This window comes from Equus caballus, chromosome 18 (genome assembly GCF_041296265.1).
Source record: "Equus caballus isolate H_3958 breed thoroughbred chromosome 18, TB-T2T, whole genome shotgun sequence".
Classification (NCBI taxonomy): Eukaryota; Metazoa; Chordata; class Mammalia; order Perissodactyla; family Equidae; genus Equus; species Equus caballus.
The window spans coordinates 79,559,129-79,581,371 of NC_091701.1; the positions used below are offsets into that span (position 1 = coordinate 79,559,129).

At 42.8% G+C, this 22,243-nt stretch overlaps 1 long non-coding RNA gene across 2 annotated transcripts in view; it reads left to right on the forward strand.

The window, feature by feature from the left end:
• The first annotated feature begins 312 nt into the window (after window positions 1–312).
• LOC138918818 (uncharacterized) overlaps window positions 313–22,243 on the forward strand; it is a 55,065-nt gene continuing 33,134 nt past the window's right edge. For both annotated transcript variants that reach the window (XR_011428617.1, XR_011428616.1), the window contains exons 1-2: window positions 313–444; window positions 1,580–1,650. This is a non-coding gene — a long non-coding RNA (uncharacterized lncRNA). The remainder of the gene's footprint in view (window positions 445–1,579; window positions 1,651–22,243) is intronic.

The window sequence follows — 22,243 nt, forward strand, 5'->3', positions numbered from 1 at the left end:
ACAGCACTGTGAAGTTTAGGAGGCTGGCACACTATAAATTATTATACCATTAATAATAAATAATGCTCTGCAAGAAACCTGCATTGCAGACATGAGAGCTACAGTGAAAAAGAGATCTACCACGGGGCAAGTCTCATGGAGGGGAGTAGAAAGGATGGCTTCATGGGGGCAGGGGGGAAGAAAGAGTTAAATATCTGCATTGTTACTGACATTTCAAAATATACATTTTTTAAGAGTGTTGGGAGAAAAATCTGTCTCTAGGTTGGCTCTTCTAATTCTACTGGGCTGTTCACAAACCTGAGGGATAAATCCTGAAAAAGTCTGACGCCAACAAAATGTAGACGAACTGCGGGAACAGACGCAAGGCCACAGTGGCAGATCAAAGCGAGGCGGCGAGGGGGCAGGCTCAGCTACGCATGATGAGGCACTACCATAATGAAGTTTGTGAGTAAGCAACTCCCTGGGAAACCGCTCCTTTTGATCTGTTAAGAAGGTGTTTACTGTAATCAGGAGAAGGTTTACTTGGCAGGGGGACGAAAAGAGAGGAAGCGAGATAGACAGATTTCGATCTGGTTTTAAGCAATCTTCTTTGCTTTTTCTGGTGTCTAGCCCCTCCTCCTAGGTCCTTTCTTTCTCTGGTTCCCTCAGCCTTCTTAGAAAAGAAAACTTAATTTTAACTGAGGTCTTTGGGGTTTTAATGGGGGTGGGGGAGGAGCAGACGGCAAAGGGATGAACTCAAAGACGTCTTGCTTTAAAAAGCGAATTATGGTTTCGAGCCAAATGAAACTACACAAGTCCTACTTGCTGATACGATGTGAAAAGACAGATGAATGTGTTAGGAAAAAGGCAAATCTCCGTCCTCGTAACTGGGGAGGCTTCCCTGCTTTCAGGGACTTGTGAGCGTTGCGAGGAATGTGTCCATGAAAGAATTGCTTTTCGGCTTTCCCCTCCTGCATTGCAGACTCTTCTTACCACACTGTTTCAGAGAGAAGCGAGGGCCCCTGGAAAGCTAAGAGTTCCTCCCACTGTGGGGGGAGGGACAGTTTCTCTGCTCTGCTAACTCTGAGTGCGTGTCTAAACCTTTCGTACTGTGAACGAATATAATTAAGACTCGCTTTGCCAGACTGCTGGATGGAGTCTTTCTCTGTCCTTTTACCCTCCGATCTCTCTCTACTTCTTCGTTCCCTCCCTCTCCCTCTCACTGTCTCCAGGGACCCTAAGGGGAGTGGCTTTGGCAATAGCTGATTTTGTCCCCAAACTGTGCATCACACATTGTGACATTAGCCATTTATGTCCCCTTATCTAGTTCTAGTCACATTATTACCATGCAAGGACTACATGGAAAGATGGAAGGGTGGGGGCTGCAGGTGGCATTCCATTTCCAGAGGACCAGGTCTGGGGTCTGGGGGCAGAGGACAGGCAAGAACCCTGAGCTTGGAAGCAGCTACTAACTGTGCCCTCAAGTCGTGTCAACAGAAGAATCCTCATCCTTCATTTTCCCGGAAAAATCTCTTAGGGGAAGCCCGAAGAATGTTAAGAAATTGCTTTGACAAGACAAAATCCCTTTCTATCATCCCAGGATCCTGGTAAAGAACACAGGAGCCTGTAGAGGTCCAAGACCAGAAATCAACCCCACACCCTGGCCCTCAGGTGAGTAGGTTGTGGTGGCAGCTGCCACAGAGGAAATTCAAAGAAAGCAACAGCTGGGGCAGGTCATGTCCTGGGTTGCCCCACTCCATGAGTGCCCTTATTTCGGATGAAATTCCTCAGAAAGCAGACACTTTGAAGTCCCTAAGTGACTTAATCCCAACACTTTAATGCCTTTCCCGAGAAAACTTGCTGGGGCTCCATTCCCAGGGACACCCACATCTTTGAGAGCTTTCCTAAGAGGCGTGCTAGGGTCTAATGTCATCTAAAATTAATCTTTTGGTATGCGATGAGGAAAGCATTGAGATTCTTTTTATCTTTCCACATGGATGTCCATTTGTCCCAGCACCATTGGTGGAAACACTTCCATGCCCCCACTGAATTGCTTTGACATTTTTGTCAAAAATTAATTGACCACATAAGCGTGGGTCTATTTGTGATCCTCCATTCCTATCTATTGATCTGTCTGTTTATCCTTATGCCAGTTCCTCATTGCATTGATTACTGTAGCTTTGTAGTGACTTTTGAAGGTAGATAGTATATGTAAGTCCTTGGTTCTCTTTTTCAAAATTGTTTAGCTATTCTAAGCCATTTGCATTTTGTACAAATTTGGAGATCAGCTTTTCAATTTCTATGAAAAAGTCTGGTGACATTATGATTTTGATTGCATTGAATCTATAGGTTTGTTTTTTAAAGATTGGCACCTGAGCTAACATCTGTTGCCAATCTTCTTTTTTTCTTCTTCTTCTCCTCTCCCAAAGCCCCCCGGTACATAGCTGTATATTTTTAGTTGTGGGTCCTTCTAGTTGTGGCATGTGGGATGCCACCTCAGCACAGCCTGAGGAGTGGTGCCATGTCTGCACCCAGGATCTGAGCCGGCGAAACCCTGGGCCACCAAAGCAGAGCGTGTGAACTTAACCACTCGGCCACAGGGCCGTCCTAAATGAATCTATAGATTAATTTGAGGAGAAGCAGTATCTTAACAATACTGAGTTTTTCAATCTATAAATTGATGTATCTCCAATTATTTAGGTCTTCTTTAATTTCTCTCAACGATTTAGTAGTTTTCAGTACAGAGGTTTTGCTCACCTTGTGTTATATTTATCTCTAAGTATTTTACGTTTTCTGATGCTATTATAAATGAAATTAATTTTGAAAGTCCAATTGTTTGTTTCTAGTGTATAGAAATATAATTGATTTTTATGTACTGACCTTGTGCTACAAGACTTTACTTATTCCTGATATTGGTAATTTGTGTTTTCTCTTTTTCCCCCTTGTCGATGAAAATAATCCATAACCAATCTATAAATGAAAATTTGGGTGAGTTTATTCTGAGCTGAAATCGGAGGATTATAACCCGGGAGAGTCTTTCCACAAAGGAACAGAGCACTCCAAAGAAGTGGGGGTGTACAGGGTGGTTATATACCCTCAAAGAGTATGTTTCACATATGACTGAAATGTCCCTTTTACAATAGTTACGAGGCTGCTCTGTCAGCACAGCGATTGATGGAAACAGCTGCTTCTCGGTGAACCCACAGGGTGGCAGGTCTGTTGCCTTGAGCTGGGCGGTCACAGATGAGCGCTGCAATCAGTTCCCAGCCTAAGGAAAGATGCTTAATCTTTAAGGAGATGCCAACATTGGGAGGGGGAGGGAAGTTGCACCTTTATCTCAAAATGTCTAAGCAGATATACAATGCGTGCTCAATGGCCACAGTCAGGCCCTTTTGGAAAAAACAAAGTCAGGCCGAATTAGGTTTATACCAAATGACTTCCTCATATACTCCAATATATCCTATTGCTTGCCATTTCAATTTGTCACCCTTAATCAGTTTTATTATGGGACTGTTGATTTTATTGATATTTTCAAGGAATTGTCTTTGCCTTTTCATTTTTTCTATTTTTCTTCTTTCTATTTTGCTGATATCTGCTCTTTATTAATTTCCTTCTTCTGCTCACTGAGGATATATTTTGCCCATCTTTTCCTAGCATCTTAAAGATCATTGAAATCAGATCTTTCTTCTCTTCTAACGTAGCATTTAAAATCTCACGTATCACTCTAAGTGGTACTTTAGCTGCATCACACAACTTTTTGGTATGTCGTATTTTCATTATCATTCAAATAAAAATTATTTATACTTTTCTTGTGGTTTCTTCTTTGATCCATGCGTTGTATAGAAATTTATTCTTATATTTCCAAATATTTATGGCTTTTCTAGATAGCTTATTGTTATTGATTTCTAATGTAAAGTCCTTGTGATCAGAGAACCTATCTATAAGATTTCAATCATTTGAAGTATATTGAGACCTTTTATGAGCCCAGCCTATGGTGTATTCTGGTGAACGTCTCATGTCTCTTGGAAACGGACGTGCATCCTGCAGTTGGTAGGGGTAGTCTTCCACAAAGGTACTGAAGTCAGGATGGTTAACAGTGATCCAGTCTTCTTCATCTTTACTGAATCTTTGGTCTAGTTGTTCTAACAATTACTGAGAAATCATTGTGCATTTGTCTGTCACTCCCTTTAGTTCTATAAGTTTTGGCTTTATGTATTTTGAAGTCAAATTAAGCCCATACACATTTAAAATTGTTGTATCTTCCTGATGAATGAACCCTTTTATTATATATGAAATATTACACTTTATCTCTAAATAATACTCCTTGTCTTGAAGTTTATTGTGTCTCATATTAATATAGCCACTCGAGCTGTCAGTTGAGCAGTATTTGCATGATAGAACTTTTTTCATCATTTTACATTCAACTTATTTGTATTTTTGTGTATTAAAGTGTGTCTTTCGTAGACAGTATAGAGGTAGAGCTTGCTTTTATAAAGAATCGTTTTGTCAATCTCTGGCTTCTAGCGAAGTGCTTAGTCACTTAGATTTAATGTGCATATTGATATGGTTGGACTTAGCTCTACTCACTGGAATTTATTTGTAACCCCCAAATCAGGATCGCGGCTCTTTCACGGTCATTTGCAGACATACTCGGAGAGGCGAGACAGTTGAATCACTTGACATGAACGTTCTCAGCTGAAAGGGGAAAGGAGCTGCTTTGCGTTCTTGTTTCAGCTCTCACACAGTAAACAAGTGGCCTTTTTACAGTATGTGGTGCCACATTTTTGGCTTTTTGCTGTTTAAAATGACCCCAAGTGTAGGACTAAAGTTCTGTGTAGTGTTCTTAAGCACAAGAAGGCTGTAAGAAAAAAATATGTTAAATAAACCTCATTCACGCATGAGTTATAAAGCTGTTGGCTGAGATCAACGTTAACGAATCAACAATGTATATTAAATATTCTGTCTTTAAACAGAAACATACATTAAAGAAAGTTATGTATTGATTGCTTGATGAAAAAGTTGTGACCAGAGGCTCACAGGAAGCTAATCCTCTATTTCTGCTAGGAGCAATGATTCAGTATTCGCTAATTCAGTGTTCACGGCTACTGTATAGAACGTAACTACAGTAAATAACAATAATCCACTATATATATAGAGAGAGTGTGTGTGTGTATATATATAGACACAGGCAAAATACATATGCATAATACATATATGGTGTTTTGTCTGAAAGTACTATATATGCTGATACATATATATATAATTTTAGATTGATCTACATATTTTCTGCTTCTAGAAATCTTCATTTTTCATTTAGATTCACATGTCATTTCTCTTCAGCCAGTAGAACTTTCTTCAGTGTATCTTCCAGTGCAAGTCTGCTGGCAACAAATGCGCTCAGTTTTTATTCATTTTAAAGTGTTTTATTTTAGCTTTTAATTTTGAAAGATATTTTCACTGGGTATAGAATTCTGGGTTAACAGTTTTTGCTTTCCAGTACTTTAACAATGTTGTACTGTTGTCTTCTGGCCTCCATTGTTTCTTTTGAGAAGTCTGAAATTATTCTTACTATTGTTCTCTTGTATGTAATGCACCATTTCTTTTGGCCTGCTTTCAAGATCATGTCATGGTCATCAGATTTTCAGAAGTTTGACTATGATGTACCCTTGTCTGATTTCCTTTGCATTTATCCTGCTTTGAGTTTGTTGAACTTCTTGGATCTGTAAGTTAAGGTCTTTAATCAAATTTGGGAAGTTTTAGGCCATTAATTCCTCAGGCACTTTTTCTGTCCCATTCTCTCTTCTCTCTCTTTGGAACTCCAGTTACACATATGATGAATTTTTTGATATTGTCCCACAGGTCGTTAAGGCTTTTTTTCATTTTTCTTCAAACTTGTTTTTTCCTCTGTTCCTTAGATTGCATCATTTTTTGGATCCACATTCAAGTTTCCCAGCTCTTTTCTTCTGCTGTCTCCAATTGTTCTCTTAAGTCCACACTATAATTTTGAAATTTCAGTCATTGTACTTTTGAGCTCTAAATGTTCCCTTTGGCTCTGTTTAATAGTTTCTGTTTCTCATGAGATTTCCATCTGTTCACTTCATTTGCATATATCTCCCTTTAACTCCTTGACCATATTTATTGTGTCTACATCAAAATCTTTGTCTATTTAATTACAAAATTTGGACCATTTTAAGGTTGGTTTCCGGTAAATGCTTTTTTTCTTGGTATAGGTTACTGAGATATAATAAAAAAAATTTGGTCTTCGTCCTCAGTTCCTGGCACAGAGCTCCTAAAACGGTTGGAATCTGGTGAGCGGTAAGAGTGAGATGGCTAATGAGATGACTCTTGCCTGTGGCCTCCTTGAGAGCTCCAGAATAGGGACCCATCACCAGAGAGACAAGCCATGATTACAGGATTGGGACTTTCAGCCCCGCCCTCTGGCCTCTGGGGAATGGAGAGGGCTAGAGATTGAGTTCAATCAACAATAGCCAGTGATTTAATCAGTCATGCCTGTGTAATGAAATCTCCATAAAAAGCCTAAACCATAGGGTTCGGAGAGCTCCTGAGTGGGTGAGCACATGAAAGTGCTGGGAGGGTGGTACATCCAGAGAGCCTGGGGAAACTCTGTGCCCCGACCCCTAATAACTCATCCTGTGTATCTCTTCCACGTAGCTATTTCCGTGTTGTACCCTTTACCATAAATTGGTAATAGGAAGTAAAGTGTTTTCCTGAGTACTATAAGTCATTTTGAAGAATGATCCAACTGATTGAGAGCTGGCGAGTCAGAAGTATGGGTGATGCGGACTTGCTGCTGGCATCTGAAGTTGGGGTCGGCTGGTGAGACTGAGCCCCTTAACTGTGGAGTCTGCAGTAACTCCGGATGGTTAGGGTCTGAGAACTGGAGAACTGCTGTGGGAAAAGGCATCATATATTTGGTGTTGGGGAAAAAAAATACCTCATTTGGTGTCACAAAGAACCTGAGAGTCACATTTGCCTGCTTCTTCACGTTTAGTGACTTCACATATTTAGTGAAACTGAACATCATAAATGATATGTTGTAGAGACCCTGGATTCTATTTTCTTCCTCAGGAAAGTGAAATGTGTTCTATAATGCAGTTAATTTGGCTGGACTCACACTCCAAATTCTTTCTTCTTTGTGTAGAACAGCAACTGAAATCTCTGCTCAGTTTTTCGGCTTCTAGATGCTAGTTATTCTTTCTGGATCCCCTTAGGGTGTCCCCTAAAAATGATTGCTTTAGTCTGCAGCCTGGGGACTGGTTAGGTGTTCTCTGTAGATTTGAGGTCTCAGCCTTCAGTCTACAGCCTAGGACCTGGTTAGATGGTCTCATAGATTTAGGGTCTCAGCCCTTAGTCTACAGCCTAGGGCCTGGTTAGATGGTCTCATAGATTTAAGGTCTCAGCCTTCAGTCTAAAGCCTAGGGCCTGGTTAGATGGTCTCATAGATTTAGGGTCTCAGCCCTTAGTCTGCAGCCTACAGCCTGGTTAGATGGTCTCGTAGGTTTAGGGTCTCAGCCTTTAGTCTACAGCCTAGGGTCTGGTTAGGTATTCTCTGTGGATTTGGGGTCCCAGTCTGTCTGTGGCTCCCTCCCTTCCATGACTTCCCCCTGACTCTGGTTATTCTTCCACCCACAAACCCATAAGGCTGTGGTTTTGTCACCTGAGCCTCTTGTGGATTTCATGGTACTTTGAGACAAAACATTACCAATTTGCTAATCTCATCTTTCATAGTTCCTCTTTCAAGGGAAGACTCCTCTCCAGTTTCCGATTGCATTTGCTCACTCTCCTGAGCCTTCAAAGAGTTGTGTGTGTGTTCAAATATTGTTTTCCAGATTTTGAACTGTTTTTTGTGGGTTGGTTTCACCTCCCCACTCCACCATTACCCGGTTCACTTGCTGATAATCTGAAGATGAGGTATGTTCCCGAAAGGAAAGAAGCAGTCCCATGAATGCACTATGAGTGCCTCCCATACATCCTCTGGTTTCCATTTAACATCTGGGATTAGCTAGTTTGAATTCTGATAACCTGATCAATTGAGGTTTGACAACAATTTAAGGAAAACTGCAGCATACATAGGGGTTGTTCTCAGCCTCAAATAGAATTGGGACACAATAATCTCCTAAATTCCTTAGTAAAAGCTTTATATTTTGTTATTTAGAAAGAACTTTTATAGACACCACCAAACTGTAATCAGAGAAGAAAGGAACTTGGTTAGTGCTACCGATAGTGTGTGGCGTTGCCCATCACTGTACCTGGAAATGACTACGGCTCCTCATGCTCCTTTTGCTCAAAGCCCTTCAGAGACTTCTCAGCTCCAGCGATGACCTACAGTGCCCCACGTGATCTGGCTCCCGTCACCTCTCTCACTTCCCTTCTACGACTCTTTTTTGGTCATCTGCTCCAGCCGTACTGGTCTGATTTCTCTGTAAATACATCAGGCGTGCTCATACCACTGAGCTGCCTCCCTCGCTGTTCCCTCTACCCGGGATTCTCTTCCCCCAGAGAATCTCATTACTAATCCCCTCTTTTTTTTTTCAGCTGTTTGTTTAAAAGTTACATTCTGAGGGCATCCTTTAATTTCCATTCCATCTAAAATTACAACTTCACCCACCCCACCAAAAAACTCCCTTTAACCCTGCTTGCTTTATGATCTCTCTAACATGGCATAGAGTACATTTACTAGAATGTAAACCCCACACAGGTGGCAATTTGTCTCTTTTGCATTCATTATTCTATCTCTAGACCCTAAAATGACACCGTGCCCAGAGTAGCTGCTAAATAAGTGTGTTGAATGAATAAATAGGTGACACTCCCCTGATCTTCTCTGGAATTCTGTTAAACATTCACCATCAAGAACTGACTTTCTTGGGTGACTGACATGCACACAGGCAGCGTTTGGTTTTTCTGGAAGTTCCGGAGCCTCACATTTGTCTTTTCAATTCAGTTCCTACAAAGGGAAATGTGACTTTCTGTTACGCCATGGGGGGTTGTACATTATTATTACAAGACAAATACTATTATTACGAATGCCACTGAAACCCAAAATTTAGTCCAATGAAAATATCTCTATGCTCTGCCCAATGGCCCGTGGTAATAGCACTTTGTTGGTGTTGTTATCCTGAAATGTTTTCATATATATTATGTATGTATGTGAGAGAGATATACAATCGCAGTACAATCAGTGTTCTTTAAGCAGTCCTATGGCTGGTGATGATGAAAACACCTAGCACCTGACTCTGTGACATAATGCAAACTGGAAAGGAAACGTAACACAGCGGCTTTCGCTAGTGTAGCCCAAATAAAGAGTAAAATATGATTCTCCTAAAAAAAATTACAAGGAGTTATAATTGGCCCAACTCCCCAGGTAATAAGCAAAACCTAAAGGGGAAAGGTCAGTGGGGAAGAGAACTGGCTTCCAGGAGAGTGCGTTCCTGCCTGGGGCTGCGCCTGGCGGCTTTGACGGACCACCTCGACCACCTTGTCTTGATGGAAGGCGGCTCCCGCTGTGTTTGTGTGTCCAGTCCTTGCCCTTAGGGAAATGACAGGCACAGGCAATGAGATTGGGAAGATGTTGATTACAGTAATGAGATTGGGAAGCACAGGCAATGAGATTGGGAAGATGTTGATTACAGTAAATTCCAGCCCAGTGAGAGATCTTGTGCCTTCCTTCAAGTTCCTCATGGTGGGATTTGACCCGTAATATTTTCACGGATAGCCATAACTGAGCATCAAGGGGATATGTGACTTGCACAGCTGGACTAGTTCTCTCCGATCATCTAATCCTTGACAGGGAAAATTCCTCTTTCATTTTCTAATACTCAAATGCCCCCAGGCAAGACAACCTCCCCTCCCACCACCAACCCCCCAACCTCCAGCCCCAGTAAAGGTTTCCTGGGCCCTGAGGGTCCCTCTGCCCACTGTGGTTGCCAGCTCCTGAGCTGTGGAAAAACGTTATTAACGTGGTGTCTCACCTGGGTCACATAAAAATGTCCCTCTACTTGCTGTGTCTGGGAGTATGAGCATGGGCTACAGGATTCTTTCTTGTCTCCTTGTCCATCAATTCACGCAGCATTTGTGATTTTAGTAAAGGGATTTAGCCAAACCATAAGTCCTAAACTGGTCAATAGAAATAGTGACAAATTAAGGATTAACCACACGCATTTAAGTCCAAGATCTGCAAGTTGCCCGCCTCAGTTCCCACCTTGATGCTCAATATTCCAACATTTGGTCTCTCCGACTAAGCCTTCTTGATCATCGCTCAAATGCTACCCGCTCCTCAAAGCACTGTCCTCAATGTTTACTCCCATCCGTCTAGAGGGATTAATTTCTTTCACATTATTCCTTACGCTGCTCCTTAGTTACTTAAACATCCCACTCTAACTTTAAGCAACTGTGTTATAATACATTTCAAATGAAACTAAACACATCTTTATTGTACAAACTACATAATAGCCAAAAAAAGAAAAAAGTATTATTTCTGACACTCAGAGATAACTACAGGTAATTTTTGGAAATATTTCATATATTTATATATTCCTATATCATATATATATTCCTATATCATATATATATGCATATATATGAAATACTAGTGACATATATGAGTATTGATGATAAGAAATTATATATATCACTGTGCATATTTTAACCTACTTAAAAAAGTAATATGTAATACCATCTTTACCTTCAATTAAATAACCATTTTTTCATAATTTTAATGTCTTCTTAGAGGGGTGGCATCTGTGATTTAGAGCACTGCCTCTGAACCCAGACCACCTGGGTTCAAGTCCTGGTTCCACCACTTCCTAGCTGCACGACCCTAACCTCGGTGTAACTCACTTTCCTCATTTCTAAAATGGAAATAACAGAAGTACCCTCCTCATGAGGTTCCTGCGTCGATTACATCAATTAATATGTGCAAACATTTAGAGCTCTGCCTGGCGCATAGTAAGCACTATGGAGGCATCTGTTTGCATCATCCTCATCATCATTCTTCCATCTGGGGATGTGCTAGTCTGCTAGGGCTGCCATAACAGAATACCACAGGCTGGGCAGTTTAGACAACAGAAATTTATTTTCTCACCGTTCTGAAGGTGGAAGTCCAAGATCAAGGTGCTGGCAGGGTTGGTTTCTGGCCGGGCCTCGCTCCTTGGCTTGCAGACAGCTGCCTGCTTGCTGTGTCCTCACATGGCCTTCTCTCTGTGCGTGCACACTCCGGGTATCTCTTCTTCTTCTTAGAAGGACACCAGTCCTACTGGATTAGGGCCCCACCCTAATGACCCCCCTTAACCTTAATTACCTCCTTATAGGCCCTGCCTCCAAACACAGGCACATTGGGGGTTAGGGATTCAACCTCTGAGTTTTGGGGGGACACAACTCAGTCTGTAGCAGGACATGTATGCTAATTTAGTTATTGTTAGACATTTAGGTTGATTTCTGGTTCTTACTACAAAGATGTTCATGCCTCAGTGAACACTATCCATTATTATTTCCTTAATGTAAATTCATATAAATTGGAATATCAAAGAGTATGTGGAATAGTAAAGCTTTTGAGACATATTTCAAAATTGCCCTCCAGAAAGGTTATAGCAATTTACATGTCCACTTGCCGTATAAGACTTATTTTGTTTTCAGATATCATTCAAGCCTGGTTACTCCCCACCATCCCTGCACCTTCAGCTGCCTTTTCCCCCAACACACACGCAGTTGTCCTCCTGGAAATAGAAGAGAGGGCAAGTTGGGAAAAGTACATGTCAGCCTCCCCACGTCAACAAACCTCAGCAACTGAAATGAGAAGTGCGGTAACAGAGAACACCAGGACCACAGCGGGCCAAAACAGAAGAGGAATTCGAAATTTAGACCGAAAAATTAAAACACACATGTAAACAAAAACGTCAGCCCAATACCCCACGTGCATAGGAAAAAAAAAATCTTCAAAGGAACATAAAATTAAGCAAATCAAGTTGAAAGAGAAAGCGAAAACTGAAAATTCAGATTTCACAAAAGTTAAGTAATTTTTTAATGATAAAGTAATTTAAAACAGAACTTAAAAACCTTACTATGGGGGCCGGCCCTGTGGTTGAAAGGTTGAGTTCGCGTACTCCGCTGCGGCGGCCCAGGGTTTCGCCAGTTCAGATCCTGGGTGTGGACATGGCACGGCTCATCAGGCCATGCTGAGGCGGCGTCCCACATGCCATAACTAGAAGGACCTGCAACTAAGATATACAACTATGTACGGGGGTGATTTGGGGAGAAAAAGCAGAAATAAAACCCAAAAACCTTACTATGAGTATGTTCAAACATACAGAGAAGTAAAAAGAATATTGCAATAAACTTTAACATAAAACATATTTTACAAAATAGTTAATATTTACATAAGTTTTTTCTTAATAATTTGAAGGTTGATACTTCACTGCTAGATACTACTGTATGAATCTCCCCAAATCAGGACTCTCTCCTAAACATTACTGAAACATTACCACACCTTAACAAAGTTAGCAGTAGTGCCCTGATAGCACCTGCTACCAAGCTCATATTTAGATTTCTCTAATTTGCCCCAAAATACCCTTTATAGCTGTTTTCTTTAAACCAGGATCTAATCAAGCAGCAGGCATTGCCTTTGATTGTTATATCTCTAAATCCTGTTCACCATTAACAGGTAATTTGGGACGCGATACGCTGGCGCCATGTGAATGTCCAGTTCCTTATTGAACTTTTCACCTGATGGGTTTAGCATCTAGTGTGATTTGATTGAATTAACTTATGCCATTAGGGGACACAAAGTGGAATTATTTTTCATTTAGAGTTGCTTCATTTATTAGCTCGAAATTCTGTGTAAAGAAGAACTTGCCCTCATTAACTCGTTATCCAGAACTTCCCAACACGTGCTTTATTCTTTGTCTTTTGTTAACCGTTTTTATATCAAGAAGTCAATGTGAAAGTCACTTCCAGTGCTGGTCAATGCCATTATTTTCCCCTATTTTTTTAGTGTCATCATAGACATACAAATTTTTTATTTCAATTTTAGTTTATCTTTTTTTTTATCCTCAAATTGTCACAGACATTGCCAGTGGGAGCTCTTTCAAGCTGTCTTCGATGTCCTTTGACAAGACCTAATTATTCTTTCACTCTTTTCTTGCTTCTTCACACAGAAGGATGTTCTGGGTTCACCTGCTTAACATCAGTTTAGTTTTTATTGTTTTCCTTCCACTCTTTTTCATCTTTATATTATCCAAGAAACGTGAAATAGAGAAGCAAATAAGTGATTGTAACCTAGTGTCTTGATCTTAGTTTGGGTTTTCCCAAAAGCAAATCCTGAGACAATGACATCAGAACAGGTAAATTATTTGGGAATTGATCCCAGGAAGCCAAAGAGAGGGGATGGGGAAAGTGGGGTATGAAAGGAGAAAAAGCAAAACACACGTGTGTTAGTGACCTGGTTACCACTGGGGGCAACGGCTCACCCTCAGGGGCCTGAATCGTGTAGGACAGATCCTTCATTTCTTCAGAGCAGTCCACTGAGGAAATGGGAAGCTGAGATATTTATCAGTGGAATTTTCTCCTTGGTTGAGGGCTCCCCTGGGAACATTAACTCTTGAGCTGGAGAAAGCCCTGAGGTGGAGAAGCAGAACTCAAGTGCTCAAGGAAGAGGTCATCAGAGTGCTAAGGTTACGGAGGAGCCATAAGGAGGTGTGGGCAAGGCGTTGAGAGCCCCTACTCTACTGGGAGAGAAAGTTGGTGGATCCTTGACTGTAAATGTTCTGTTCCTTACCTTTGTTTCTTGACCCCTGGTCTCTGCCACCTTGAATGCCAACTAAGTCTGGATCCAGAAGTGTCCAAGTGGGCAGTTTTCTCTGTTTCTTCTGCTTCCTAAAAGCTGTCCATGGTGTTCTATGCCCAATGAAAGGCCATATTTAGCTTAGATTGCTCCCCAAGCTTCACAGCCACATTTCCAAGTGTCTGCTGGGTACATCCAGTTGGATGTCCCACAGATTTCTCAAATGCATCATGTCCCAAACTGAAGTCATCTTCCTCCGAGACCTGCTCCCTCCCTACTGGCAGTGTGAATGGCACTGTCCACGCCAGAAGCCACGTGTCACCTCTGATGCTGTACACCCACCACAAGCAGTCAGTTGTCTTTTTTGTTCCAAGTGCTTTTCAAGCCCATCTGTCTCTTCATTGCCACTGCCTCTATTCTGTGTCTAGACACCGTCTTCTCTTGCCTTGGTTACTGTGGCAGTATCCAAACTAGTTCTTCAGTGTTGCCTGCCTCTAATCCCTTCTCCACACTGAGGCCAGGGGAGCTCTCTAAAATGCTGCAGGAGCCGCTGATCCTGACACTGTTTTGCAGAATCCTTTGTTGATTTCTGTTTGCCTAAAGTACAAAGTTAAGTCTTTACAGTGGTTGAAATGCTCTTTTGATCTAGCTGTTGTTTTCACCTCTCTGCCTCGTAACCCATCACCACCACTGACTCCAAGTCCCCACCCACCCACACACTCACACACAGACCTTGAGCACCCTACTCTGGCCGTGGGGCTTCCCTGGTCCTGCAATGCACCATTCTCATTCTCTCTCTCCTCTCCCCACCTCCCGAATACCCTCTCGGCCTGGAGCACTCACCCAGCACTTCTTCACCGAAGACGACGCCTACCCTCCTTCATGTCTCAGAATACACATCCTTGAGGCGTCTGCTATATGCTCTCGACTACCATATACTTCTTGTAACTTCCCTTTGCCTCAGTTTCCACATCTATAAATTGAATATAATAATAGTGTCCACTTTGTGTGACGGTAGAGACTTAAAAGACTTAATATATGCAAAGTACTTAGTAAGCACTCAATAAATATCAGCTGTTAATATTGTTGTTTATAGTAAGTATCATACCAAATTATAACTGCATATTTAATCGTCTGTCTCCCATCTTGACAGAAAGTTCCATGAGGGCAGCAGTCTTCTGTCCGTCTTGTTCACAACTATGTCTCCAGCACTGTCCTCATTGTCACAAGGCAGGAACTCAATAAGTATTCCTTGTAGAGATAAGTGGACGGAACAGGGAGCTGACATCAGAAGCAGGGTCACTTCCTGGGGTTGGAGGGACAGTGGAGCAGCGGACGCATGCGTAAACGACCCTTGTGCTGGGAGAGGGGGCACTCGGGGTGCAGGCTCAGCCTTCCAGGGACAGTCTGCAGCAAGGACTGAGGCAGGGGAACTCTGAGTGATCTTATTTAATCCTCACAATGGCCGTGTAAAGACGATGGTTTTACTGAGGAGGAATCTGGGTGGCAGAAGGGTTACAGGACTGGTCTGAAGTCCAAGGTGAGGGACAGAGTGAAGCCGTCTGTCCTACCTCTCAGCTCACCCTCCTTCCCTAGCTGTGCTCGCTGAAACTCTTGTGCTGCAGGAAGTTCATAAATGTTAGTGCAAGAATTGGGGGACATAAGTAAATTTGGAGAAGGCAGGATTGCAGAAGTGGCTGCTGTTATTGCCAATGTGCTCTTGGGCTGCTCAGAGCCTGCTGGGGCCAGTGTGAACAGGCTCTCCAAGAAGAGGAAGCCCACGCCCCCTGCTCCTCCACCAGAGAGCCCTAGCTTCCTGGAGCTTTCCTGGGAAACACTGCCATGGCCCTTGCTCAGCCCTCTGCCCGTGTCGCCTACCTCCCTTCTAACTTCAAGAGTCGGCCATTTCTGGTCCTTGAAGTTTTAAGCTTAGTAACCAGGATTCAATGGTGAAAACGTAATCTCTGTTTAATACTCATTTGATTCAACCATTATTTGTTGAAGACATAGGATGTGCTTAGCCTAGTGTTAGATGCTGCACAATGCCGCAGACCATTAAGAGGTTCCTGTTCTTGTGACAGTATTGCTACTGAGAGAAGTAACACAAACAATGACAATGACAGCCCAGTCTTACCACGTCCTGCTGTGTTTGTTCCGAAGTGCATTCATAGCTTGCATCTTACTCGCTGATAACCGCACGGATGCAGGAGGTGCTCTTAGCCCCACGGAGCAGGCGAGCACATGATCCTAGGGAGTCAGGTGAACGCTCCGTCCATTGCGCTGTTTATCTTCAGGTTTCCCTCAGCTCAGGGTCTGTTCTCCCCACCTACTTCATGATGCTGTGTCATTCTCAACCTCCCAACATGGTAGATTTTGTTTTTTCACATACATCTGGCCCTCCCTATCCAGAAGGTTCCACATCTGCTGATTCAACCAAGTGCGGATTGAAAGGCCTACGCTGCTTGCATCTGTACTGAACATGTGCAGACGTTTTTTCTTTGTCTTTATTCCCTAAACAATACAGTATAACAACTATTTACATAGCATTTACATTGTATTGGGTGTGATAAGTCATCTAGAGATGACAAAGTATGTATATGGGAGGACGTGCATACGTTATGTGCAAATACTATGCCATTTTAAGTAAGGGACTTGAGTATCTATGGATTTTGGTATCCACGGGGGTTCTGGAACCAATTCCCCATGGCTACCAAGGGACAACTGTACACATCTAAAACAATGGAAAGTGTATTACAATACTTTATTAACGGTGGAAGTGGAATGGAGCCTGGCGATTTCTTTAAGGCAATCTCTTCATTTTATGGTTGAAGAAACTGAGGTACAAGAAGGCTCAATATTCCACCTACGGTGCCCCCGTGAGCTTGTAGCAGAGCTGTAAGAAACGCTCTCCACTATCCGCTACCCACTAGCCAAATCATCGCAATTTTTCATTTTCTCTCTGTTTTATGAAACGTACATTTGTTTTATGCCTGCCTTAATGTTGGGCCTGAAAGCCCTGCACAGGCACGTTTGTTCCCATCCTTGCTGTCCTGGGTGGCTTTTGTTTACTCCTCTACCGTTTGGGGAGATTTGGACAGAACTAGGAAAAACGTTAAGTCTTCAGATTGGCGGTGACCTTTAAGACCCATAAAAGATTAATCACCAAGGGAACCTATAACTTTGCGTGATCAAAGCAAAAATTCTATTTTTATGGCTGCCTGTGTTTTATCCTCTATAAATTTTATAGTAATGATTAGGCTCAAAGTATGAACATAATTTACATACATCAAAATGTCTCACACCGTCCCTACAGCCAGTGAAACACCTGCAGCCAAGAGGAGGACGCAGAACGCTCCTGAGCTCTCTGAGGCATTAATCAACGGGACCTCCACATGGGAGAGACAGCGAACACGACAGTGATGGTGGCCTCTTGGACCCACAGTTGAGCATCCTGCAGGGCTCACACAGGAATACTGCATTCTGCATTTGTCAGAAATACTCTTACTCCAGCTTTTTAATCTTTTCCCGAGGTGATCAGCCTTATTTCCCAGAAATGCTTTTTCTCTTACACTGACCAGAAACTCTGTAGATGTGTCAGCACAGGAAGGACTTTAGAGAATGTCACTATTTCACACAACTGGCTTCTCTCACCTGTGCCCGGAGTATGTTCAAGTCTATAGACAGATGTGGTGCGAGTCCCCCGGGTCTCTGCAGCAACTTCTCTCTCCTCTGTCCTCCCCCTTAGTTCTACCTTGGATTGATTTTGCCCCCTAGCAAAGAGTTAAAGGTTATCACCCAGGGATTTAAGTCCGGGCTCGCTGGCAGACGTACGTATACCAAGGCAACAGCAGCTACAAATAGCATAAGGTACAAGCTTTCAGGGTAATGTACAGTGTACAAACTTTCAGGGTAAACGTCGATTTCTCCAATTTGCTTTAACCAGAGACTCTTCTAAGCCAACAAGTGAATTGTGAGTGTGGGTTTTGTGCTGGATGGATGGAGCAGGGGTCATTTCTGTAACGCCCTGGAATGTGCACTGAGTCTTGAGTTTAAATATCGCGAAGGAGTAAAAGGTCCCAGCCGTTTCATGCGTTGCCCTCGTTACCTGTGCCAGTTTCAATCTTCTTGGACGGAGGCTGCCCGCAGAATCTCACCTGGATTCAGCTTCATACTGACGGGAGTGGCTGCCAGAGCTCGTCCCCAAACACCAGGGCAGAGTCTCGACCCTCATCTCTCTGCTCATTGAAACTCCATCTCCATCTTTAGGTCCATTCCATCTTTAGGTCTCCATCTTTGGGTCAACTCAAACTATTATTGGCTGCACATTTATCCATGAGTTGTGCTCTATATTTGGAAATATTTTTTATTTCCATGAGATCCTCTATCCACCAAATAGGTGTTGAGCTCTTTCCACTGGACACCGTGCTAAGAGGTTTACTCAGATTATCTTATTTAATATTTATACTTCTATGAGAGAGGTACAATTATTATCCCCATTTTATAGATGCAGAAACTAAAGCTGAAGTGAAACAACTTGCCCAAAGTCACAGAACTGGTACATGCTAGAGCCGAGACCCACACTCAGACAGCCTCAGTCTGTCCAGAACTTTCACATTTCTGTCTGGGCTTTGCATTGCACGTAGTGCCCTGAGAGCTGGGTGTCAATTGTGTGCCTTTGTTTCCCCCTAAATGCCCGGAACACTCAAATATTTGTCACTTTCAAAGGGCCAGAGCAATCTTAGGAGAAGCTAGGATAATAACCAGAACCTGTAAAACCAGTAGGCCTAGAAAGATGATGCTCCCAAAGGAGACTCAGCTTTTCTCCCTGACAATGTTTGAAGACTAGAATATGATAATTTAGTCGAAGGACAACCTTAAATAAAAGTTTCATTAATCTGAATGGGTATTCCTATAATAATGAGCCCTGGGTTGAATTTTAGAACCCTCTTTATGCTTTGTTAGTAACAAAGCTGTTATAAAAATAATTTGATAAGACAGTCCGTTGCAGTGGTGTGGCTTAACCATGTAAAGGAGAGCCCTGCCTGGTGTCTGGACACACCCGACTTATGTAATGCTAACATAATGGATTATGCATGTTGTATCGGGTTAAAAATGAAACCAGTGAAGTATTACAGCAATTTAAAAAATATATATTGGGGCTTGTTCAGCACAGATATTTAAAATTTAAACCTCTTTAAATATTCAACTGAAACTAAAATAAAATTCTGAAAAATGGAATTCAATAGCAAAGCTCCATTAAGAGTAAAAATGCTTCTCCAAACCCATTTGGTTCTAATAGAAACCCATCGAGTGAGGTTTCATTGTCACAGCACCAGCCAAGGGAAAAATGATACATACATTTGGGCAGGAGGAAATCAGCTGGACTTCTTGTGGCAGGAGCTTCGCCTAGAAAAGCAAGAGAGAAGAGAGGCCTCCCTTTAGGCCACGGTTTGTTGAAAATGGTCTGGCACTCTTTCTCTAATAGCCTCTGCTCGTTTGCTCCCTCGCTTCCGTGAAACCTCATTTCACCTTCCCCATCAGATGTAATTCTAAAAAAAAAATTGGCACCTTTTTGCTGCAATATCAGGATACTGACCAATTTGCCTCCTGAGAGCCAAGCTTTATTTCTCTGACAAACATCCTGCAGGATGTTTTTATTCAATTAATTGGAATAATTGCTTGCACAGAAATGGACCACTTTATCAAGGTCTGCTTGACTATCAGCCTGGGCCGGACCGGCCTCTTCGTTCCTGAGCTCTGGTGACAGCACACGCAGGAGCGTTCTGAGACATAATTAAAACAATCAGCCCGCATTAGCCAGCTCGGTGACTGTGCTCGCTGGTGAAGGCTGGGAAGTAAATGGTGAAATGTGGGAGCGGGTGCGAGGGAGCGCTGGAGGTGGACCAGGCTGTGAGGAGACCAACATGGAGGGTGTTAGGAGAAGAAATATAGGCTAATATAAACAGAGTCTCTAATCCTGAGGGCTGCAAATCCCTTTTCCTTAACTGGTTTAGAAACTGTGGTGTGTAATGTGAGACGATGGCTCTGGCTGCCTTTCTTCTCTGCTGCCTGGAATCACATTAAGTGGAAAACAATAGCGGGGCTGACAGCTCCCTTTGTGTGGGGCACTTAGGGCTAACCCGCTGTTGAGACTAATGCAATTACACGGATTAGAGTGCCGCCAATGATGCAGAGATGGGGCTTCGGGGCTAGGGAGGGGTCCTCCGAGGTCGGGCACTGGGCACCGGGTTAAGCCTGGAGGGGACCCAGTCTACAGCGCTCCCAGTAAATCTACAATCAGGGGAAACAGCCACTATTTTGTAATTCACTCAGGATCTGGATTATGAATTCTAATCCAGACAAAATTCTACTTTGAGGTTTCTTCACTGGTGCCTTGCACGATTTTGCTTATTTTTAAAGATTTACAGTTGAATTTAGAGATTTCCGCACAGGAGGACAACTTTCTCCTTGTTCTCTCAGTGTGTGAGTTCTCAAGTCAGAGGGGGAGCCTGTATTTGGGAATTTGGGAATCATGACTGGCCAGATATTCATTCCCAGGTGTCCACTTGTCTTCTCTTTGCAAATTTGAACTCACAGGTAACACTGGGTTTTCTACAAACTGATTATGGAAATCCACAGTGCTGGTGAGCAAATTCAGGGTTTCCTGAAGTACCCCTGGAAGCTGGCATCAGTCTCGTGCTCATTCCCCAGGGAGAGGTGTGATATTCATCAAGGGAATACAGGAGAAGGACGCGATACTCTGAAAAAAACAGTGACTTTTAAAGAAGCACTGTCAATTTCCTCCTTTTGAGCCTTACAAATACCTCCAACAAGACAAGTACTACACATTAGCTATCCATCACTAGGTTTCTCAATCATTTGGTAAATATTTCCAACTATTTTTATTCTTCTAATTTTTAAATAGGAATAGCAAAGATGACATGCTTGTTACATCCCAGCACGGTACAACAATATTTTCTCATTTAATTCCAAAGCCGTTGGTCCTAAATGAGTGCCCCTAGCGGATGCTCTGGTTAGTCCACCTTCTCTATGTTCTAGTAGAACGACCGTGACATTCTGAGGCGCCTTCTCAAGATCAGAGCATCTTTCTGATGGCCCAGCAATAACAAGGAACTTCTGGTCTAAGAGTCCATCCGCTCTTTTTGGTTACGGTATTTTCTTCAAAAGGCACATGTTTTAATGCAAATGTGACAACTTGAATGTTCGCTGAATATTACAATTTGTCTCTGAGTTTGAGGCCCAAAGGGAACAAGATACTAGAGGGCATCCCCTATTAGCAGAGGGCAGCAAACACTGATGCCAGGCTTTTTACATCCAAGCCGACCATCCTCAGGGCAACCTGTGAGTCCGGAAGAATGAAATCCTTCTCTGACTGGTGAGGAACCTACGGCTCAGAAAGTTGAAGTAGCTTGCCCAGGGCTGGAGCCTCCATTCCAGCAATTCTGTTCACTCCATTCCACACCCTGTTCTGTGCTGTTTGCCACCAACATGGCCGTCGGCATCAACATCACCACCATCATGACCACCATTTGTGGAGGCCCTGCTCTCTGCCTGTCTCCAGGTTAATCAGTGGAATATATTGTCTCCTCTATGCATCACAACAACCTTGCAAGGCAAGCAGGTATTTTTATGCCCACTTTACAGGAGAGAAAACTGAGTTTCAGTGAAGTTAAATGACTTGCCTAAACAACACCTCCCAAAATGTCAAACCCAGGATTCCAAACCAAGACTTTGTAAAGCTGGAGCTTATTCTTCCCATCACACTATGGGACCTTTTAGCTACTGACTAGTATAAATGTATGAAGCTGCATCTGTGGGTTTGCCGTCCCCAGCATCAATTCCTCTGATTTCTTGTTGGCGTACTAACTCCACCCTCAGGGGTGGGCACATGACCAAGTCTTGCCAGGTAGAGCATTTCTTTTTTGGGCCACAGCAATTAGTGGGGCTGCCTTCATGGGCCTGCGACCTGTGTAGTCGCACCAGGCCCCAACCTCAGAAAGGTCCCACCCTCGATTTAATGCTTAGTGGTCAATGTCTTGAAATTCTTAATAATTTTTGAACAAGGGACCTTGGTTTTACTTTGCATTGGGCCCGACAAATTGTGTACTTGGTCCTGGTGATTGGTCTAGGACCGGACACATGAAACAACAGCCCATACGGATGAGACCCTATTCCAGGACTGTGCTGGATGTTTTGAGAAAGTGGACCCTTCATTGGAGGGATAAAGGGATAACCTGGCGCTTCCGGGGGCTGCCAGGTGCAGAATCTTCCTGAGAATGAAGCTGGAGAAAAGCAGAGCTAAGAGAGAGAGAGAGAGAGTCTTGATTAAAACACTGGAGTCCCTGGGTCTATGCAATTACCCCTTTATTTTTCCCTAAGTCAGTTTGGACTGAATGTTTGTGCAAACCGAAGAGTTCAAGCTAATGCTGTCCCAGACTGGCTTCTCCA